This window comes from Tachypleus tridentatus, chromosome 10 (assembly GCF_004210375.1).
Source record: "Tachypleus tridentatus isolate NWPU-2018 chromosome 10, ASM421037v1, whole genome shotgun sequence".
NCBI classification, from domain to species: Eukaryota; Metazoa; Arthropoda; class Merostomata; order Xiphosura; family Limulidae; genus Tachypleus; species Tachypleus tridentatus.
In genome coordinates, this window is record NC_134834.1 from 132,717,314 (window position 1) to 132,739,843 (window position 22,530).

Consider the following 22,530-nt stretch of genomic DNA (forward strand, 5'->3'; position numbering starts at 1 on the left):
AAAGGCTTTTATTCGAGGAGTACAGATTGCATATTGACTTTTTAATTCAAAATCAACTTCCATGTTTTTTTACTGTTCAATGTAACGAGTATGGTACACAATAGCACAATGTTGTTATCACGTGATGACTTGATCTCAACTTTAGTTTTCTTATTTGCAAAGTATTTCACACAAACAACACTTAATCTGCGTGTGATTTCCTTTAAAAATGAATATTATACTAAATAAAATTTTCATTTAGATTTAAAAATAGGCATGCGCAGAACGTTCATAACCAAATACTTATTACTTTGCGAACACTCGTTTCTGTATAATCAGTTAAGTTTGTCTTCATTTCAATTTTACATTGACTTTACTTTGCAATAATTTAATTTAATTTCGCTTCATAGACTGCAATAAGCACCTTTTAGCAACTGTTTACTTTACTGCAAATTTTATTCCTTGTTTTTGTGAAGTTATTTGTTTTCACAAAGCTCTATGATACACTGAACGCTTATAATTGTTTCACATTTTGTACACTATTATAAATATCATTATTTTATTGTTTAATTTACGTGTAGTTTTTAAATTAAAGTTAGGTATATGTGAGTTTATTTGCCTGACCGTGTAAAATGTCTTCAAGTAGACCAGAAGTTCTCTTTAACACAATGCCTGCATGAAAGCATGGCTTAATTGGCGTACGTGAAAATGATAGAATAAGGAAAACTGAAGCGAAGGGCATGGTAATTCTTGTAAATGCTTTGAAGATCGTAACTAGCTATATAAATAATGACTGAATGATAACAAATCGATGTTTTGGGTGTCTTACGTGATGTTTGTAAATATTATCTTGTAATCATGCATACATTTTTTGTCTCGCCAGTATAACTTATAATAAACATAACACGGTAAAAAACATAACATGTTCTGCCTCAAAACTAAATCTAAATCTAATACAGAAGAAGACATTAGCGTTGAGTCTTATTAAAAATAACAGTGAGGATTTTTTAAAAGTATAGTAGGTGTAAACAAAATGTTAGGATACGGATAAAACCCTTGAGATATGACAAAGGAAGGCGTCTATCTAGGTATTCTCAAGACAGCTGATATGGGTATTAAAACTTTAATTAAAATAAAGTACACAGCACATATAGCTTTTTGTGTAGCTTTGTGCTCAATAATAAACTACAGTATAAATTCTGACTTTTTAAATATATTTTAAGAAGTTTAAAGAATGATAAGGTTCTCGAGCCAGATAATATTTCACCAAGGATTTAAAAGGGGGTCTAGGACTGGATATCTGAGCCACTTGCCACAATGTTTTGTAAGTCCTTGGATTAGACAAGTATCAACAGATCGAAAATTAGCTAATGTTACTCCTATCTTCAATAAGTGAGGTAACAGAAGTTCTAGTAATTGTAGGTCTATTAGTCTTATATCATTTGTGGGAAAAGTTTTGAAAAGCTTGATAAAAGATACTTAGAAAAGTCATTTAACATGATAGTCAACATGGTTTCACTAACAGAAAATCTTGCCCTACATTTTTTTACATGCCTTGAAAATGTTACTGCTTATAAATAGATGAGGGTAAGGGTATAGATTTGGGTAATCTGGACTTTTACAGAAACTTTTTCAAAATGCCACATTAGCCACAACAAAGGCTTATAAATAAACTTATCTCTATATGTATGATGAATAAGTTAATTGGATAGAAAAGTGGCTTGATGGAAGAAAGCACAGGGTGGCTATAAATGGAGTTCAGTCAAACTGGATTAATGTTGCAAGAATTGTACCTTAGGGCTCAGTCTTAAAAACACTGCTTTTTGATTTATATCAGTGACATAGATGAAGGAATGGTCGATAAATTATTTGAATTTGCTGATGCTATCAATATCTTAAGTGTTGCTGGCTGTAAAGACGGTTCTATTGCTTTACGAAAGGACTTAGATCATTTTATGAGTTAGGCAAATAAATGGCAGATGGATTTTCATTATGCTATGCGTAAGATATTGCATGTGGGCTATCATAATTTGATCTAGTGGTTGATCAATATCTTAATCCATCCAAGCAATGTACTGTTATTAATGAATGGTATGGTAAATAGTATATTAGGTTGTATCTGCAGAAATACTAAATACAAGTCTAAAGAGGTTATAATTTCGTTGTATAGGTCACTGGTTAGGCCACATTTGGTGTATTATGTTCAGTTTTGGGCTTCTGAGCTTAGGAAATACGTTGAATTGTAGGAGGGTTATCAAAATGGTATCTAGGACGAGGGATTGTCATATAAGGAGAGATTAAGATCTTTAAAATTGTTTTCTGTTAAAAAAAAAAGAATTAGAGGGGATCCAATTGAAGTGTTTAAGATTGTAAAAGGAATTAATAATGTTGATGTAAATAAATGTTTCATACTTATAAGCGAGAATTATAGAAGTAAAGAACACAAATATAGACTTACATCAACGACATAGATAAAGGAAAGATCAATATATTACTTAAATTTTCTGATAATATCAAAGTCTTGGGTGTTGCTAGTTGTGAAGAGAATGCTGGTGCTTTACAAAAGGATTTAGATCATTTAATGAATTGCGCAAATAAATGGTACATGTATCTGTACTGTTGATATGTGTAACAGTTGATGAGTGAGTGGGTAGAAAAGATATACAGACACTATTAGTAATGTTTTGTGGAAGACTGATTCCTTTAGATGTGACAAATGTTTCATACATCGAAAGATAACCAGCTGACTCTTTCAGTGAGATAACCAATTACAAGAATTCAAAATGTTTATTGTATTAGCTCTTTTTTTTTTAAATTCACCTACATTCATTTCTAGAAAAGTACCAGATACGTCTGCTTGAAACTCGGTTAGAGATGGGATTAGAGGTAAGTAGCAGTGAGCTTTCAGTATCTTAGTTGCCTTAGTTTGAATAAAGTTGAAGTAGTGTCTAGGTCCTTTACGTCCAAAGCAACAACACCATTAGCCAACGTTTGGGACATTGAAAATAAATCCAGTATTAGGAGTTGTAACAAATTGATGAAGAATCAGTTGAACACTTATAACATTTTTACCACTATTGGAACCATAATGTCAAATTCATGTCAGGTGGTTAGCCTTGACAATCATTCTTTTCAACCTTCACAGGGCACATTTTGATGTTGTGAAAGGTATCCGAAAACTTTTATCAAGAATATTTACATACATTTAAACCTGATATTAAATATATAAATAAGTATCATACTATTAATCATATTCTTGATATTTATTAATGGTTCCATATCTTTTTTTTACGAACATTGTAATTAGTATGATATAACTATAAGTACTGTCGTTAGGTTACGCCCGCGTCAGACACCAGTGTTGAAGACTGAGGTATGCAATGAATCGATTTACTAACACTTCATACTGGTGGTCATAAGTTTTATGCTCATAATAACGACTATGGAAGTATAAAAAGTAGTATCTACAAAAGAACTCACTCGAGCAATTACTTAGAAATACATGATCCATCTGTCCTGCGTAAATGAATTTGTAAACATCCAGGTTTCTATACCATTCATACTTTCATGGAAAAAGAATGAAGTCATTTATATGAACTTCTTTCAATTTGTTGTTGTTAGCGACTTTGACATACCTTGCTAGATTCTGAACGTATTGACTCAGTTTTATAGTTATCATTGATATGAAACGATGGTTATTAGTGATCCGTGATGACAGAAAACCCACTTGTAGAGAAAATTATATATGTAAAAAAACGGCTGGTATGGATAAAGAAAGCACTATGTAGAAGAGCGAACAACGTTTCGATCTTCTTCGGTCATCGTCAGGTTCATAAAGAAAGAACGATGTAACTGACTGATAGCTGACCACATGTTTGAAGGAGGTTGTGTGATTGAAGAAGGTCGAAACGTTGTTCGCTCCACTACATAGTGCTTTCTCTATTCATACCAGCCGTTTATTTACGTATATGATGGTTATCAGTGTTATACTTCTCGAAAATTGAACATTTTAAGTACCAAGCACAAACAAACGCAAGACATAACTAAATGTCAGTAGATAAGATTTGTAAAAAAATAAATTTAAAAATAATTAACAAAGGGAAAAAAAAGCAATAACACATCACAGTGAAATGTTGCTATCATTCTAGTGCTCAGAAATAAGTGTGTCAGTATAAGTTACTTTTTTTTAGCTCTGATACCTTTTTTTGCTTAAAATTTGTTACTCAAACTTTATTTCGAAAAAATGGTTCTTTTTGAAATAAAGGATATAAATAGTAGATAGGCAATGTCAACCAGTATATGAAAGATAGCCTACAAATACAAATTGCGATGTTATTTCTACAAAACTGCTTTCTGTATAATAACAAACAAAAAGGAGAAAAACTATTGTTTCTATCCTTTTAACGATTAAGAATATTGATGTAAAAAACGTGCACTGTACTTTTCGAACAGCACAAGTTTCATACGTGATGTCTTTTACATTTACGTTCCGTCATTTTGGTTTATTCCCGTGTCGATGATGACTGGTGTAATTATAAAATACAGTCCCTTGAATTTTATACTAAACTATGGTGTCGATAATAGGCAGAAGGTTTACTTTTTATATTTGATATTTTTAAGATTAAATGTAAACTACTATTGTATCTCATGGTCTAAATGGAAACCATATTAACATATTTGCTACTTTTATTATTATTATATATCATTAGTTTTAAAAACTGTACCTTAGATGTTGCAGAAAAATACGCAATTATAAATGCATCCCAATGAAAGCTAAAATACATCCGATAACATTCCCCGTTTTGGTATGACAATGACACTACAGTTTTAATTTCTTATTTAATTAAAACGGTATGTGAACATATTTAGTTTCTTCTTATTTAAAAATTGAAAATAATGATCAAACTGTTAAATATGTCAAAAACCAAAACAAACAAACAGGTTATATGGCTTTTATTTAGAAACATTATAAAAGATCTGCAGCTTTAGTTCTGAGAACTGTATCTCGACATTCAGTTGAACTAGCCAAAACTGTAATAGAAGCTGGAGGGCTTGATGCATTGTTACTGAATCTTGAGGAATTCGATCCACAAGTGAAAAAGTCCGTAAAGTTTTGTTTGAAAGATTATTATTCAAATCACTCTGTGTAATTAAAAATTCTAAATTTAATATCACTAAATCATAAAAAAATCTTGTAATACACGTCTTCTATAGCTTTAGACTTTATTTAATAATACGTACTACAGAAGTACTAAAGGTAATGTAATTTTTTATGCTCATTTCAGAATAAAATCTCATGGTTGGTAAAATGCATTTTTCGTACAAGCTTTAAAAATTATCAGTATTATGCTAGTTAGTATTTTTATTATAAATTCAAAAATAATCTGAGTAACTCGAGTTCATTTATGAAGTAATGGGAAACTGTGTAATAATTAATGGTAATTAATGTAGGAACTGACGAAACAAATATACTTCTTAAAGAACTAGCAGAATCTATTGTAGAAGTAGGAGCTGTGCTCTTCTGGTATTATCCCTTCAAGAACCAGAGTTTCCATGAAACAGGTAGTTGCAACAGACTTAGCAGAAATAGGCAAACATACATTAGAATTAGCCCAAGCTTTCACTGACACAGGGGCAATTCCACACCTGGTGAACCTTATAACTAACCCAAATGTTAAATTAAAGGTAAAGTATTAATATTTGACAAATAATGAAGATACTTTCTCCATTTTCTTTTTACATTTTTTGTGTATTTTACTCTAAATGAATGTCAGATTTTTGTGTAAGGGCCCAATTCTTTAAAACACGTTTCTGTGGTTTGTTTGCAGTAAATTTCAACAATAAACAAACATCACAAGTTCAGTTGTTTTAAAATAATATATTAAAGTAAATCAACAAATGTTTGTTGCACTGTTAATTATCATAGTTGTATCCAGAGCTGTAAATAATGTTTTTTCTTTCTTACTTTAGAACACAATTTGACAAGACAAATTCTTCTTCTTGTATGTTATTACAGTACATTTTATGATAATTTCATTTCAAACTCACCACTATAACTATTGATAATCACAGTTGTATCCAGATCTTTAAGTATTTCACTCTTTTTGTTAACTTTCACACAGATTGATTCTGGTACAATATAACATAATTAACAATACAAATTATTCCTTGCTAATCTGTTATTATTATACAGTCTGTGATAATTTCACTTTAAAAATCACTAGTCTACACACTTTATGGCTAAACCTACAATCACATAGTCTAGATCTATCTAACTATCCAAAACTATATTTTGGATGGGTATTTATAGCTCAACAGAGGCCTTAAAAGATTCTAGTAACATGGTGCAATAATACAGTAATTGCCAATTCACAGCAACTGAACTACTCAACCCATGATTCATAACCATTGATGTGAACAAACTTGTCGTAAACTATTGCTTCAAAAATAATTAAATTTAACACTTGTGCTATCCTTAAATTGAAACAGTCATACGTATCTCACAAAGCAGATCACACTTAACTCAGTTAGATGCTATATACAATAAAACTTTAAAACAGCTCTTTTTAAAGTGTTTATAATAAAAAAATCTTTGTGAAAGCCAAATCATAGGTAAGCAAAACATTAACTAAGAATTGGGTGTACAAGTGATTGTGGCTAGGATACAATTTCAGACTATATTGTAACCGAGTCTTTAAATGGTTTATTTTAGTCTGTTGTTTCAAGACAAGGCAAGCAAAAATAAGTTTGAACCACTTTGTTCATTTTATGCAGATCAGTCTGGAATAGTCAGACTACAGAACAGGCTATACAACACAAGATTCTGGGTCTAGATTGTTCAGTTCTAGACAGTATTGAACCTCTAGATGGTAAACAATTATTTGACTGCAAAGCAGTCATTACTGCACTGCACCAGAGTTTTCACTTGGTAAAAAAAGAGCAATCCACCAGGTGGAATTCAAAACTTTGAAAAGGGGTGATGCAGAAAGCTTACTTTTGTATGCAAATGGTCTGCATAAATTGCACAATAAAGTGCACTTTGCAATGGACCTGCCAGATTGTGAATATACCTGTGGAGACCACTTGGCATCATGTGGGTGTAAGATATCTTCCCATCCTAACTGGGACAGCTTGTATTATGATGTTGTATGACATAGTTACATTGAGTCAGTTGCAATAGAGGAAGAAACCTATAGCAGGAGGTGCAGTAATTTACTGTCATACCTATGTAACCTCATTGCAACAGGTTTTAATCCAGCTAAGGATTAAGCGACCATCTACACGTTTTGGTGTTCTAATGCAAATACATTTGTATCCAGTGGATGGGTAGGGCTATCCAAGCTTTCCCATAGTTCATATGCCACATATAAATTGTCCTCAAAGAGAACAGCAAAGCATGTACTCTACTGTGGAATGTTGGATTATTTTTCATTGAACTACTCCTACCTTACCAAGGAGTTGGGTAGACAAAGCTTTTAGTTTTGATGTACAGAGCAACAAGTTGAGAAGAGCCAACAACAGGCAGTAAATGTGAGAGTAATAGCTCCAGGGAACTAAATGATTCCAAGTCAGAGCTTGTCAGTGACTTCTGAATGCAAGAAACAGCTTGCACTAAACAACTGTTGTAGTCATGTGAGCTCTTTCAGGATGTAATAGGTTTTGGTATATGACTTTTGGAGTACAAGAGCAAGAGAGAGAGTTCCTAGTTGATACAAAATCAGCCAAAATGCTGAAAGACCTTGCAGAATATTGAGCACTTTGCGCAAAACCACCGTTTGGTGGTGTCAAAACAGAGTTTTGACTAATGAAAAAATAAGCTCAGTGTGATTTTAGTGGTGAAGATCCAGCTTTATCTAAAAGAAATAAAGTTAGTTTTAAACATTGGTTCTGGAATCAGGATTAGGCAAACTGATTTTCTGTGGAAGAATTATACAATGTCACCAGACTGACCAAAGAAATAGTGTACTGTATGTATGTAGGAGAGTATGTCACAGCCCTTCCTCAGGTACTTAAGTGGTATTCCAGGGCTTACTACAGACAATATGTAATGCCTTGATTCTGTGTGAAACATTTTTTGAGCTCTTGCATGAAATTGGCTATGTTCAGTCCAGAAAGGAAACAGAATTAGTTCTGGCAGTTATCTATGTGAGATAAGACGATTTTCTGTTGTTGCTCTACAGTCACGGTCAATCATTTATCCAGCTACAAGATGAAATGATTATTAACTGGTAAGCTTAGTGACAGGAACAGCTGCTAGGGTAACTCTTAAGTTTGCATCATTATGCTGCATTTGAAAGTATATGGTTGCCAATACATCTGAGATTACTTGTTGAGGATTGTGTATGTAGTCTAGACAAAAACAATGGCAGCAACCCAGTGTCATTATATTTTTGGGATGTGATGGACTGAATTAGAATTATGCAAAGTCACATAGGTATGAGTGATGCACGACTGTTTAAACAACTGCTGCACAAGCTTCCCTGGTATGCTAGTGAAGCAGCAAACAGTGAGGTATAATGGATGCTATGAAATAATAAAATGGAATGGCAGAGCTTTCGGAAAGTGCTTGGCCATCACCATTAGAGATTGTAAGGAAGAAAGAAGATATGCCCAGATTTTCAAATGACTTGAGATAAGAGAACACTAACTTGTTCTGACACTTTTCCACTTCTACAAACAGATGGATGTCTGAATGTGGTGGAAGGGGCCATTGGTTCGATACATTAGACCTGACATATGGATATTGGCAAGTGGAATTGGATGATGAGAGCAGACATAGTAGTTTAGCACAAAAGATGACTTATGTGAATTTCGTATTATGCTGTTTAGCATGTTTAACATGTCTGCCACTTTTGTGTAAACTAAATGGGCTGCAATCAGAGAAGTCTAATATATGTATTTTATGGAATTTGTCACATGTTTAAGTATACATATAAGATTCTGAAAATAGTATTGCAGCTTAGAAAAAATGTCAAGGTTCAAACTCGAATCCAAAGAGTGTACGTGCATGCATACATTTGGAAGTTGAACTTCTTAGTCATATTGTAGGTCAAGAATGGATCTACACATATCTTGCTAGTATAATAGAGGCACAAAACTGGTCTCAGCTTTTGACCAAATATAAAGTCTACAGTGTCATTGGTTCTGTATCTTAAAAACCACATTTTTGTGGTAACGTATCCAAGATCCATCATTAATGACGTTTTCTAAGGAAGAAAAAATAAAGAAAATGAGCAAGTATTTCAGTCTCTGAAGTATAGTTCAGTAGTAGTTCTAATGTTGGTATGTCTATGAAAGAATTGGGAATTCTTGCTAAGCATGGAAACAAGCAGTAGTGTAATCAGAGTAGTATTATTGCAGTTGCAGGATGGAATAGAATGTGTAACTGTGTGTGTTACTTGTATGCTTATAGCTTTTGAAAGCAGATACTGTGTGATGAAGAGAGAACTGCTCACTGTTGTAGTTTTTACCAAAATACTCTTGGCATTACTTGTATGGTAGAAAGTTTACTGCTTAATTCAACCATATATCAGTGAAATGGGTAATGAACTTTAAAAAATCTGAAGGGATGATGCCTCACTAGAAAATAGCATTGAAGGAGAACTATGTAATAATACATTATTGGCTGGACACACCAGAAATTTGGATGGATTTTCTTATCAGATTGTGAGATCCATGCCATTTGTTAAAGTTTGAACCACATGTATCATGAACATTATGTGATAGTTAAGGCCATTTTGCTCTGTTAATAACAAGTGATATAGTAATAGATTCTACCAGATAGTGGATACCTCAGTTAATATTTTAGGAACTCTAAAAATGATCAAGAATAAGCAAAAAGAGTGAATTCCAGTATTCACTTGTTGGTACTTCTCTGTATAGAATACTCCTGCATATCACTAGTCCAATTTCAGAGATGAAAGAATTCATATATATATGTTTATGGTCATCAACTTCACAGAGTGGGCAAAGACTTATTCATTGGTTTATATACCCACATAGCCCATGGCCCAATATGGAGCACTCGAAAAGATCCACATGAATCAGAGAGATAACTTTAACAACCAACTTTTCACTGAATTCTGTAAAGTATTAGATGTGGTGGAGATGTGCACTTGACCTTATATTGTCTGTATGGTGGTTTAGTGGCAATGATGAAACAAATTATCAAACATATGTTTGCCAAGTTTGTTTCTTCAGATGAAACTGACTGGAATGAACAATTACCTTTTGTTATGGTGGTGTATTATACAACTGAACAGAGATCAACAGGATGATGTTTGGTATTAATAAGTCTTACTTTTTGTAGATTTAATGTTTGGTCTACCATCGAGAGCAGACATCCCAGTGTTCACATGATTATGTGGAGTAGCTAAGGTCTTCATTTATGTGTTTGGCTCTGCATGCTAACTGTTAAAAAATGGCATCATACAACAGAATATATCAGACTTAAAGTTGGGGCAAAGAATGTTTAAACCTCATGGCTGACCTAGGTGATTATATATTTTTTATACTTTGTTTTTAATCTTCAAGATGCTTATTTAGTAAGCATTATGTATATATATCATATATATTTGTGTTTATATGCATTTTTAGTTTTTAGTTTCTTCATGTATGATTATTTATGTTAAAGAGCAGTTTAGGTTTTGTATATGTAGTATATTTAAAAATTTACATGTGGATTCTATCTTACATTTAAGTACATTTAGAGGTAGAAGTTAGTTAGTATGTATTGCAACAAAAATGCTTATTGCTTGAGTTTTAAGTTTTTACATTAGTTTGTTCTGTGTTATTTCTATGATATGTTAAATACTTTTAGTGTGGTGTTGTAGTTTGAAGTAGATTTTATTGTAATGTGTTTTGGTTGATGTCTAGAGAGTCTGCATGGTAGAGAGAAATTATGATTTTGTATTTTTCTATTGCTTAAAATATTGGTTGGATTATAGTTTTCTTCTGTTGTAAAATGATTTTTTTTATTGTCTCACTATGAAGAATTGCAGAAGGTATTTTAATATGTATGTGATTGTAACTACAATATATTTTATTGAAAGGTTTAATGAAAGGACTGTGTTTTGGTTTAAAGATTTGAAATAATGTATTTCTGTGATAAGGGTTTTTAATGAGATTTTCATTTTTAGGGGCTTTATTTGAACATGTATAAACTTGTATTCTTGCTAAAATATTTTGGAATATGTGTTCTTTCATATCTTTTATAAAAAGGTTTATTTTGTATTTTATATTTCAGTATTAAAAGGTTAATTTTTTTTTTCTAAATGTACTTTTGAAGTGCATTATGTGATATAATTACTTTTTCTTTCAAGGGCTGTGATGTTGGTATGGCATGCAGATGTTCTTGTGGGAGCAAGAAAAAGTTAACTCAATTTTGGACCAGGACACATTAACAATTTACTCTCTGTAAAACTAAAATTAATTGTTTACTTGAGGTGAAGCCTGAAGTTGGAAAGACAGGAAAATGTGGTATATTTATATAACATATGTTTCTGTCTTCTTGTAATATTTATCCTGAATTTATTCTTTATTTTAAATGTGTGTAAGTTTCATGTATCACATGGTTGTAAAAAATTTAAGTTAGTTATGCCTAAAGTTACTTTTGTACCTTTGTTGTTCTGAAAAGTGGATGACACCCATTAACATCCAGGTATTTATCTGCTTAGAATTTCATGCAAAGCTACCCAAAAGTTATCTGTTAACACCAGAGGAAAGCAGCTAGTCACTACTACCCACCACCAACTCTTGGGTTACTGTTTTACCAATGAATATTGTGATGTACCATCACATCATAATGCTGCCACAGCTGAAATGCAAACGTATTTGCTGTGATGGGGATTTGAACCAGCAACCCTCACACTGCAGGTTGAGCACCCTAACCACTTGGCTATGCGTGGCCATGATACCCAGGCAGAACATTGCTTGACATGATATGTTACATAAGAATGTCTGCTGTAGTAGCCTTCAATAGATCAGATGATATTTTTAGACTACAGCCCCATCTATGCTGTAATAGCAATTACTAGCTATGAAGGTAGTTAATGTCATTCAGGGTAAATTTGAAGTTTCTTGTGAAAAAAAACAACATTGGATTTGGACAGTCTGATTGATGATTTCAACTTGAATGATTGGAAGAGAAGAGTGATCATCTCCTGTAAGTAAACAACAAATAGACACTGCATGTGCAGTTTCTTTATTTTATTTCATACTGGCACAATCAGAAAAGTGTAGTATTACTGTGTAATTTTAAGGGGGCCACAGGCTGCTTGGAGCAGTCACTTGTTTTAACCACTCACACCACAGCAGGGTGCTCTTTGTCAATTAGCCAAGAGACACTAAAATGACATCACATAAGAGATACTTAACACTTTTTCCTATTGAACACAAGTGCCATTATTTCAGAGTTACAAGATATATTTAGTTAGGAATCAGTTTTTCTCCTTTAATTTCAGTTATATATTTCTTGTCTCACAGTTGAACCTGAGACCTTTTGCTCTCCAAGTAAGTGCTCTATCACAAATACTTCTAAAGATTAATTAGCAGAACTTGATACCTTTAATGTTCCTTCAAACCCAGTTTTTATTTTTTTCATGGTGTTATACTTGTATTGTACAATTTAGGAAACTTTCAAGATGTCTATTTATAAAAAAAGTTGAAAAAGCACTCAACATAGTGGTACATGTGAGAAGGTTATTTTCTTAACCATACATAAGCAGCAAAGCATTTTGTAGCACAAAACTATTCCAAGCTGGAATTAATAAATAATTGAACCTCATAGCAAGAGGTATAACTGCAATTGATTAAGTGATATGTTACTGAAATGGATCTTCTTTTCCAATTCAAAACTGTATGAATATTAACTGAGACATGACTTTTTCAATGCATATCTACTGCAGTAAAGAAATTTACTGTGTTTGCTATTTCAAATGTTGCAAAAAGTGACAGAAGACTTCTTGTTGACACTGTGTGTTTCTTTTTTTGAAAGTAACCATAAAAACTATTTATGTCAATCATACATATCAGCAAGAATAGAGGCTAGGTAGGACTGCCATTGCAACTAGCTAGCTGTCAACACAAGTGTAACTTCTACCTCCTTCTTTTTAACTTCACTGCCAAATGTACAGAAGGTTACTTGTCATATGCATATGTAGACTTATATAAATCTCACCCCCAGACATAGAGACATACATGCACATACACTAACATTTACTTCACCTAATAATAAACTGAATTCACACTGTGTAATTCTCTTTGATGTGTAATATTAAATAAGTTTATGATTATTCTCACATTGCAAAGTAGTACTTGTTTAGTTAACTTGTATTAAGGTTAAAAATTGTATTCAATACATATTCTTTGGATAACCAAACCTTCACCATTAAAATTTAAGAAAACATTTAACAAATATTGTTATGTTTCTTAGTATTTGTGATTGAACATAATATTGATATATTGCCATGTGTTTGAAAAAAAAAAGGCTAATAACTTTTAATATTACTCTTTCAGCATCAAGTACTCTGGGCCTTAAGCAGTATTGTGAAACATTCAGTTGAACTTTGAGAATTTTCTGTTGAAGTTGAAGCTTATCCCACAGTATTTTCTTTGCTTAGAGATCAGGATGAGTTAGTTTGTAAAAATGCAGCCATATTTGTAAGAGAAACAGTAAAACACTCATCAGAAGTAAGTAAATTGCATAATACCATTTCATAGCTTCTCATAAGGTATAGTTATTTTAAAATTAAATAAAACTACTTTGAGCTTAAAAGTTACAAGAGAAGACTGTAGGTAGTAGTTCATTTTAAATATTGTACCCATATACTCATGCAGTTACCACATATGAAATTTCACACTTGAGTCCAGATATTTGTGTGTTCGGTTTTTGTGACTGTCCTTGTTTGTGCGTTGGGTTATTGTGTCTACATGATGGGGACAGAAGTATTTATCACTCACTCAATTTTCATTAGCTGGGTTGAAAAGTGAGATTTTTGAAGAGATTAGCTAAATATAAATTGTTGCATGTAAAGTTTGCTTATATACTTAGATTACTAACCTATGAAATGTATGGTTTTACTCTGTGCACTTCTCAATACATTAGTAAATAATACAATAGCTAGTTGTATTCCTATCTGTGAGGGCCAGATTAAGGACCTGATAGGCTTGGAGCAAATTTTGTTGGGGTTACTTAGAAATGAACTTTATAAATAGGTCAAATATAGTTCAATAATATTTATTAACTACAGTGTGTGCAGTACATAAATGGGTGGGTAATATAAACAAATACTAATTCTGATATTTATAATAAAGTAATGACAACAAAAGTTTGTGGTAATTTAAATACCCAAGCAAGTATGTATATAAATAATGTACTAGCATTTGTTAGTCCATCATTTTTTTTGCAAATTTCTTGATCAAATGCTACAAATCTCATGATATCAGATAGGTCTTTGTCTGTGAAGACTGGATTGCATATTAGCTTTTCAATTCAGAATCACCTTACCTTCATTTTACTTAGCCAAACTTTTCAATGCAAGAAGTATGGTACATGATGGCACAATGTCACTGCTATTGCATGACAACTGACTTCAATTCCAACTTTAGATATTTTTTTTATTGGTTCAGTATTTCACATAAACAAGGCATAATTCACATGTACTTTCATAGAACGAATTAACGTTATACTAAGTACAATTTATATTGGCTTATTTAGGTCTAAAATATGCATGGATAGTTCATTTTAAACCATATGCTTTCAGATTTTACCTGATTGAGATCATCTTGTTGTCCCTTACACTCTCTTGCAAACCCATTTTAATTCCTGGCTACTTGTTCCATCTTTCATTTTTTCTTGAAAGCCTCTTTTTATTTTCTGGCTTTAGGTTGCTACTATTCCAAATTTTTGAGTTATATGTTTTCAGTACTCTATTTTTCAATTCGTAATCCATTTTGTTCCTTGAATGTTTTTCCCTTTTTATTACACTTGTGAGGGTGCTGGATCAAAAACTTCCTATTTCTCTTCTATTCTTTTCTTTCAACAACAACTGTTCTAGCTCTGGTAGTCTTTTCTTTATCATGTTTATGTGATCTGGTGTCACTTGGCATGCACAGCTTTCTTTCAGGATGCCCACAATAATCTATTCTTACTGTGTGCACTTCCTCATCCAGGGATCCTTAGTTCACTACTCTTACCAGTTGGGTTGAGCACTCCATCTGAGTAATCTGTTCTTCTTTTGAGGATGTTATTTGTAGACTCTAACACATCATTTCTCATCACACTTATCTCTTATCTATCTCTTTTAATGACCACTGAATGAAGTGTTATAAACAGGGAGGTGAACATTGTCCATCACACATAAAGGCATCTATCAGTTTCATCTCCATCTAGGCTTCTTCTTCCTCTAGTTGCTATTTTTTGTCTACTCACCAATTTCAATGTGGGAAGTACCTTATTTATTTATTTTCTCACTTTTAATGATAATTTCTTTTCCACCTGAGAACCAATTTAATGGCTGGTGTTGTCTCATATTATGTACTTACTTCCCTAAATCTGCATCAAGTCAGAGGTAATGGAAAATATTAAGCTCATCTGCTCTTATTCTTATGTGCCCACTGTTGAGTTGAGTTTTTCTGCAAGATCTCTATAGTAGTATATGTATATATATATATCCATTAAAGGTTGTACCTTCCATGGGCTATCATGGAAAAAGCCAGTACTGGTAAATACCTGCCCACAACCTTGGCTTGCTAATGCCATCTTTTCAAAATAGGTTTTGTGGTAATTTATTACTCTTTCTCCAATAAAAGACTATTGTGATGGTTATGTCTGGAGTCTCTTCAGTGTGAATTATTCCTGGTTTTTGGGAAATGCATGAGGTACCTTGCCATTCCCAGTTCCTAGATACTGGAGTAATTGATTTAGAGAATTCTTCACTGATTGTGCTGTTCATCTGGAAAAGTCTAAGTGGGTAGCACAGTGCATTAGGGAAGTAGGGCACAGATGTTGATGTCAGTATAATGTAGGTGGTTTTTGAAGAGACCTTAGTTCCAATTTCTAGTGAGAAAATTGTATAAAAGAACACATACCAAACCATATGGTCTTATTATTGCCTTAGCTACACTATATCTCACGGCCATCTAACCTATTGTGTACAAAAGCTCAGTTAGTCATGCATTATTTCTGTTCATCCTTGTAACACATTAACTCATTTTTGCCTTCCTCCATTTGCACTTTCATAAGGACAAAGAATATGTTCTGCCTGAGAAGGATGTAATCTCACATGAGTGTTGCCTCTCTGTTTAGCCCATGCTCTTGAATGTCATTTCCTAGAGTATTCATCTTCTAGTGCTTTCTCTGAGGAAGGAGCTTATCTAGGTTTTCTCTCTTTTGAACTGGCTCCTCACCTTATCAGTGTGGGATTCTAGCTATTGTTTGAAGAGAGGTATGTGGATTGCTAGTTTTAGAAGTTAATATTTTCCTTACCTGAAAATGTATTTCAGATAGACACTTACTTCTTTGCACACCTTCCTCCTTACTACTAGTGCACATTATTTTTGTCTCATCTAAGAATTTATTTTGAATGTAGTTGCACATGAAATATGTGTCAGTCTCCTATTTCCACATAATGAATACATGATGAATTAGTACAGTTTACATCAAGCTGTAATCAAATCTCAATGGTAGGTGCATAAGAAATAATAAATATGTCCAGAAAGTTATCTGTAAGAAATACATTTTTGGGCTGATAAAACGTTAAAATTTAAAACTTACAAAAATAGCAGTTAAATAAATTATTGCTCATTAACTTTTAAAAATACTTTTTAATCATAGGTAAATCACATACATGTGAAATGAACCTTGTTCCTTTGTAGTAATTCAGGCACAGTGTTATCTGAATCAAACTAGTGCAAAATCTGTAGCAGTAAGAGATGTAACTTAAAACTAACTGATTAGCTTGGTTTGGTTTAGAGAGAGATTTTATAGTTTTGACTTCTGGGCATTGAACAAAGAGCCTCTTGGACAGTGACTTGTAGGAGACAAAAGATACTTCTGAAATGCTGTTTTTACATATCTCTGCTTGTGAATTCAAAATGGACAGATTAAGGGGAATGTGAAAATATGTCTGCAGTTTACTTATTTTTATCACAAATTTTAGACCTATTAGTTTCTAATAATTCAATATCTCTTGGTGTGTAAACATTGAATGTATGAAATCTTTATTCAAAATAACTGTATAAATGTTTAATTACTGGTTACTTTTGATATTCAATATGATGACTTCTTTATGGCTGCTTTTTTTTTTAAATATCTGTACAGGACAAGAACAGCAAAAGCTATTATTCACTACACTTTAATATCAAATAATGGTTGTAATCAGAGTATTCCATGATCCAAAGTTATATATACAAGAAAAAAAAACAATTTCTAGAATTATATACATTCCTTTTAAGGTAGGCTATCCCCATCATAGAGTTGACATTGACACAGAGCCAAAGTGATAACAGTTTTGAGTAGTTGTCATATGTAGAAATAGAAGAGTTAGGGCATTTTTACAGCCTACTTGAAATCTGCTATGTAAGAATGTCATAATTACATGCAGAAAACCTGCATGAAAATATTGAAAAATTATTCAAATGAAGATATATTCTACTCTCTGTAAAAAAGGGTGAAATTAATAAACAGCTACAGCATCTGGAATTCAACAGGTAAGTTCAAACAAAACTCATATCCCAAAAATATTATGCAGAGAGTTATAATAAACTTCAAAATAAAAGAAAAATAAAGAAGTACAAATAAACAAATAATACATTTCTTGATCTTCTATGGTTCTGGGGTAGATACAGACTTTTTGAAGGGCAGGGTTTGAATTGTAAAAAGGCACACATATAGTCACAATAAAATATTTTGTAATTTCAAAATGCATGTTTGTGATTTAACAATCTCAAATGGATGCAGGAGTGTTTCAAATGAAGTTTGCTGGTTTCATCAATAGTTAAGCTTGACATGGCCAAGTGGTTAGGGGGCTTGACTTGTAATTTGAAGGTTGGAGGTTTGAATTCAAGTCACACCAAACATGATCACCCTTTCAGGCATGGGGCCATTATAATGTGGCAGTCAATCCTACTATTCGTTGGTAAATCAGTAGCCCAAGAGTTGGAGGTAGACAGTGATGACTAGCTGTCTTCTCTCTAGCCTTACACTGCTAAACTAGGAACAGTTAATACAGATAGCCCTAGTGTAGCTGTGTGAAAAAATTTAAAAACAAACAATCCATCAGTATTTAATGTGAGAAAAAATAGCTTTTTATAACATGCTTGTTTACAATTTCTACTTATTATCCTACTAAAAGCTTTAATTTTATAGGAGTTGTGGTTGGTTATTTTAAGATATAATATGCTGATTAATTTTTATGTATTAGGGCAATTTTATATGTGCATAAGAATAATTTCAAAACAATGTTTATCTGAATTTGATATTTATCACATACAAAATACACATATACGTCACTGGAAAATAATCAATATTTCAAAATGGTGGTCAAATACAAATTCATATCTGAACAAGCATAAAAATAACACATATAAATGCACACAATAGAATAAATAAAAACAAATAATTTCAAAATTAGCACACAGAACTATAAACTAAATTATTGTTCAAAATTAATGATTCCCTGATGTATTCAATGTTGTAACAGTTTTCAGTTTCATACAAATTCAAGTGGTTAAGGCACTCGACTCATAATCTGAGGATCATGGATTCGAAACCCCATCACACCAAACATGTTCACCCTTTCAGCTATGGAGTCATTATAGTGTGACAGCCAATCCCACTGTCTGTTGGTAACAGAACAGCCCAATAGTTGGTGATGACTAGCTGCCTTCCCTCTGGTCTTACACTGCTAAATTAGGGATGGCTAGTGCAAATAGCCCTTGTGAAGCTTGTGTGAAATTTGAAACAAACCACACAAAACACCAATTCAAAAATATGCAAACAGGAATGATTTTTCTGAACCTTTGGAAGTTATTCAATGAGGAATATAGCTCACAGTACCTCTGTAGAGTCAGTTTGACTCTACTTCAGTTGTAGGATTTCCTTGCAAACAGAATAATTAATGTAATGAAATTCCTATGACAATGATTTTAAAAATGATTATGTTGTTAGCTTTTAGAAGATTGAAAAATGATGAAAAATATAGGTATTGCACATTGAGGGCACTTCTCATCCAGAAGGCAGAGTTCCCAGAATCCCATCCATATATATGATACTAATGTTCTGTTGTATTTCACCTACTGGCAGTCTTATTTGTTCATTTGAACTTTTATCTAGCTGTTTTGTCAAATGAGAGGTTTCCCAAAAATGTTCAAAATAAAGACTAATATTATACTGCACTTTCAAAGTACATCAAAGGACCGTAGTGCAGTACAGTATCCCAAAACAGGTTAATAATTTACATCAATCACTATTTCAAGTAATATATGCAAGGGAGAAAGAGCCCTCAACTCATACCAACTTGTACAAGTATCCATGTCCCCTTTGGGATGGACTGGGTTTGCTCCATGTCTAGTTGAAGAGAAAAGTACAAAAGTTCAACTTGGTAACATACTCTATGAAATAGTTATTGCCTTGCATAACTTTTACTTAAGTAAACTTATTAATACACATTTATGGGCTTTGAACATTTTGTTTAATTTACAAGGTTGTCATTGACTATGTTGAGAATGCCTTCAAGAATGTTGAGAAAATATCACCTTATTGTACTTTACCACAGATATGTTCTATGCCCATTATGGAAAGGTGAAATTAAGAATAATTTCAACTTCTCATTCCTTATCTCAGGGTTTCCACATCAAAACATAAAATTCAACATTGGTGGCTGAAATATTAAGTTAATTATATGTCATAATGTACATTAATGATCTTTCTCGAGGTGACATGCAACATTCTTTGAACCTACACAAACAATGAAGGATTATATAAAAACTTAAATAACCATTTAAAACATATCAAAATAACCAAAACTCAGTCATATATAAATATGAGTGTAATAAATTCAGAATCAAGTGAAATGAGTATTAATAGAGAATGCAGAATTAACATTCCAAATAAAACTCAAATACAAAAAAATGTGTATTTCAGTTTGGAAGCAAACCACATACATATATTCTTTACCTATGTTACAAAACAGGTAACCTACTATATATCTATCAAACTAGCTGACTAATACACTCGGTAATCATTCTATAATGATGTAACTGATTCACTAACTGAGTATATCATGCCAAAGTTTCTCTCATGCAATCCAAATATTAAAACATAGCCTACAATAATATTTTCAGAAACAAAAAGTATAGAAAGAGAAACAAAATGAACATGAACCACAGTGAAGCAAGAAAGAGAAACCACTAAAATTAGAATATAAACTAGGTAACTAAAACATGTTTATTGCAATAATTGTGTATATAATAGCAAAATGATTGTTTGTATATTACTCTCTGTATCTCCTCAACTGTTAATTGTAGAAAAAAATTATATATCAAAAATTTTTTTCAAAAGTATCTTAATGGAAAATTATTCAATTTTTGCTCTTAAATTTGATATTAATATCAGTATCAATCTATATATCTTTGTATGTGCTGAATAATGAACATAAGAGGAAAAAATTATTTAGAACTTCACCAAAAATCAATACCTTTTCCATCCACTGACTGAAATAAATATTTCAAATAAAGAAACATGTACACAAAAATACATAAAGAAAGGAACGTGTTTGAGGATATATTTATTATATTTTATTTTATATTCATATTGTATACACTCATTACATTTATAGAAATGAAAACTCTCAAAATAAAATTAGTTTTTAATTACCAGTTATTTGTACATTAGTTTATTGTAAGTAAAATTAAATAATCATAATTAATATTTTCTTAATTTATTAAACCCAGTCAGTTTCTCTTTGGTGTTATTCTAACACTTCCTAAAACTTTGTCCACAGTTGCATATATACAATAATTTTCTTTTGTTTTTTTCCACAACACTTCACTGTGTCACTTTATCACCAAACACAAGTAATGGATTGTAACAATAAATACAGTAAGAACCTAAAACTTTTGTGATTTCTACTTGATGAAGATGCCAGTGGTCCCTAGCTTTGAAATTGATTTTTCTAGCTTGTTCCTACTCTAAAGAAAGAACCTCAGTTCTTTGTTTTAACTAACAAATTTTGTAAATGGTTCTGTATAATTCTATTTTGTTTTGTAAAAAACAACATTTGCTCTGAATTAACAAATATCACTTGATTGGTTAAAAGCATCATGCAGTTCAGGAAACTATTTACTAATTTTCAGAGCTCCACAAAGCTTCAGTTAAAATGCATACAACATTGTAGCATCTTCTGGGGGGTGCTTTTCATTATTGTTATGCCTTTATTTATTTATGTACTTTTTGTTAGTTTGCTTTTTTAGTAAGAATGAAAAAGTCATTTTTTTTCATAATGCAAGTGTTAATAAGATTATACATACTTTGTTATATTAGATACTCATAAAACTTTTATTAAAGTTTTATCTAATGATGCTAAAACCTACATCATTTTGTAGCATCCATTATTATATATAAAATGTGATTTACATTCTTAGAGAAAAGTTTCTTGCTTCTGTAGCTCTCCCACATTTACATCCAAAATATAACTACATAGCTTCTTGAACTACAGAAAAGTATATTAGCTGCATGTTAAAATAGATCATGTGCAGTTTGTGTGCACTATGAAGTCAATGATACACAATCAATATGTAAGTAAAGTATTTGGCAATGAATGTTTAAATGATTTCTTTCCCTAGACCACTCTATAAAGCCAAGATTTTGAAGAAAATTGAAGAGATATTTTTCATGAACCTTGCCAAGTATTCTGTTTAATATTCATGATATGGGTAAAGAAAAGCATTTTTTGATACTTTGTTCTTATTGCCTATTAGCTAGCTTAAATACTGCTCAGTAGAGGAGTTGAAAGGTGAATATCTAACTGAATTATACATTTTTCTCATAGCTCAAATTTTTTTTTTGTTCAGTTTCTTACCATTAATTTATCTTTTTATATGACATAAGAAATGGCCCGGCATGACCAAGTGTGTTAAGGCGTGCGACTCGTAATCTGAGGGTTGCGAGTTCGCATCCCCATCGCGTCAAACATGCTCGCCCTTTCAGCCATGGTGGCGTTATAATGTAATGGTCAATCCCACTATTCGTTGGTAAAAGAGTAGCCCAAGAGTTGGCGGTGGGTGGTGATGACTAGCTGCCTTCCCTCTAGTCTTACACTGCTAAATTAGGGATGGCTAGCACAGATAGCCCTTGAGTAGCTTTGTGCAAAATTCAAAAAACAAACAAACAAACAAGACATAAGTAATTAATGATTTAGGAATTTAAGACTCCTAAATTTTGTTAATTAATGTTATAAAGGTATCCCTTAAAATTAGATAATCAATGAGGAGCAAAACAGTTTAAAATAGGATAGAAAAGGATAGTTAAAATACATGTGTTATTCAACATCA

The 22,530-nt window shown here is 32.1% G+C and overlaps 1 pseudogene across 1 annotated transcript; it reads left to right on the plus strand.

Annotated features, from left to right (window-relative positions):
- Window positions 1–1,832: 1,832 nt before the first annotated feature.
- On the plus strand, window positions 1,833–21,380 carry LOC143228509 (uncharacterized; annotated as a pseudogene). Its single transcript, XR_013015343.1, has 5 exons — window positions 1,833–1,938; window positions 2,816–2,865; window positions 4,941–5,125; window positions 5,459–5,664; window positions 13,495–21,380. The product of XR_013015343.1 is annotated as an uncharacterized LOC143228509 (transcript).
- The last annotated feature ends 1,150 nt before the right edge of the window (window positions 21,381–22,530 follow it).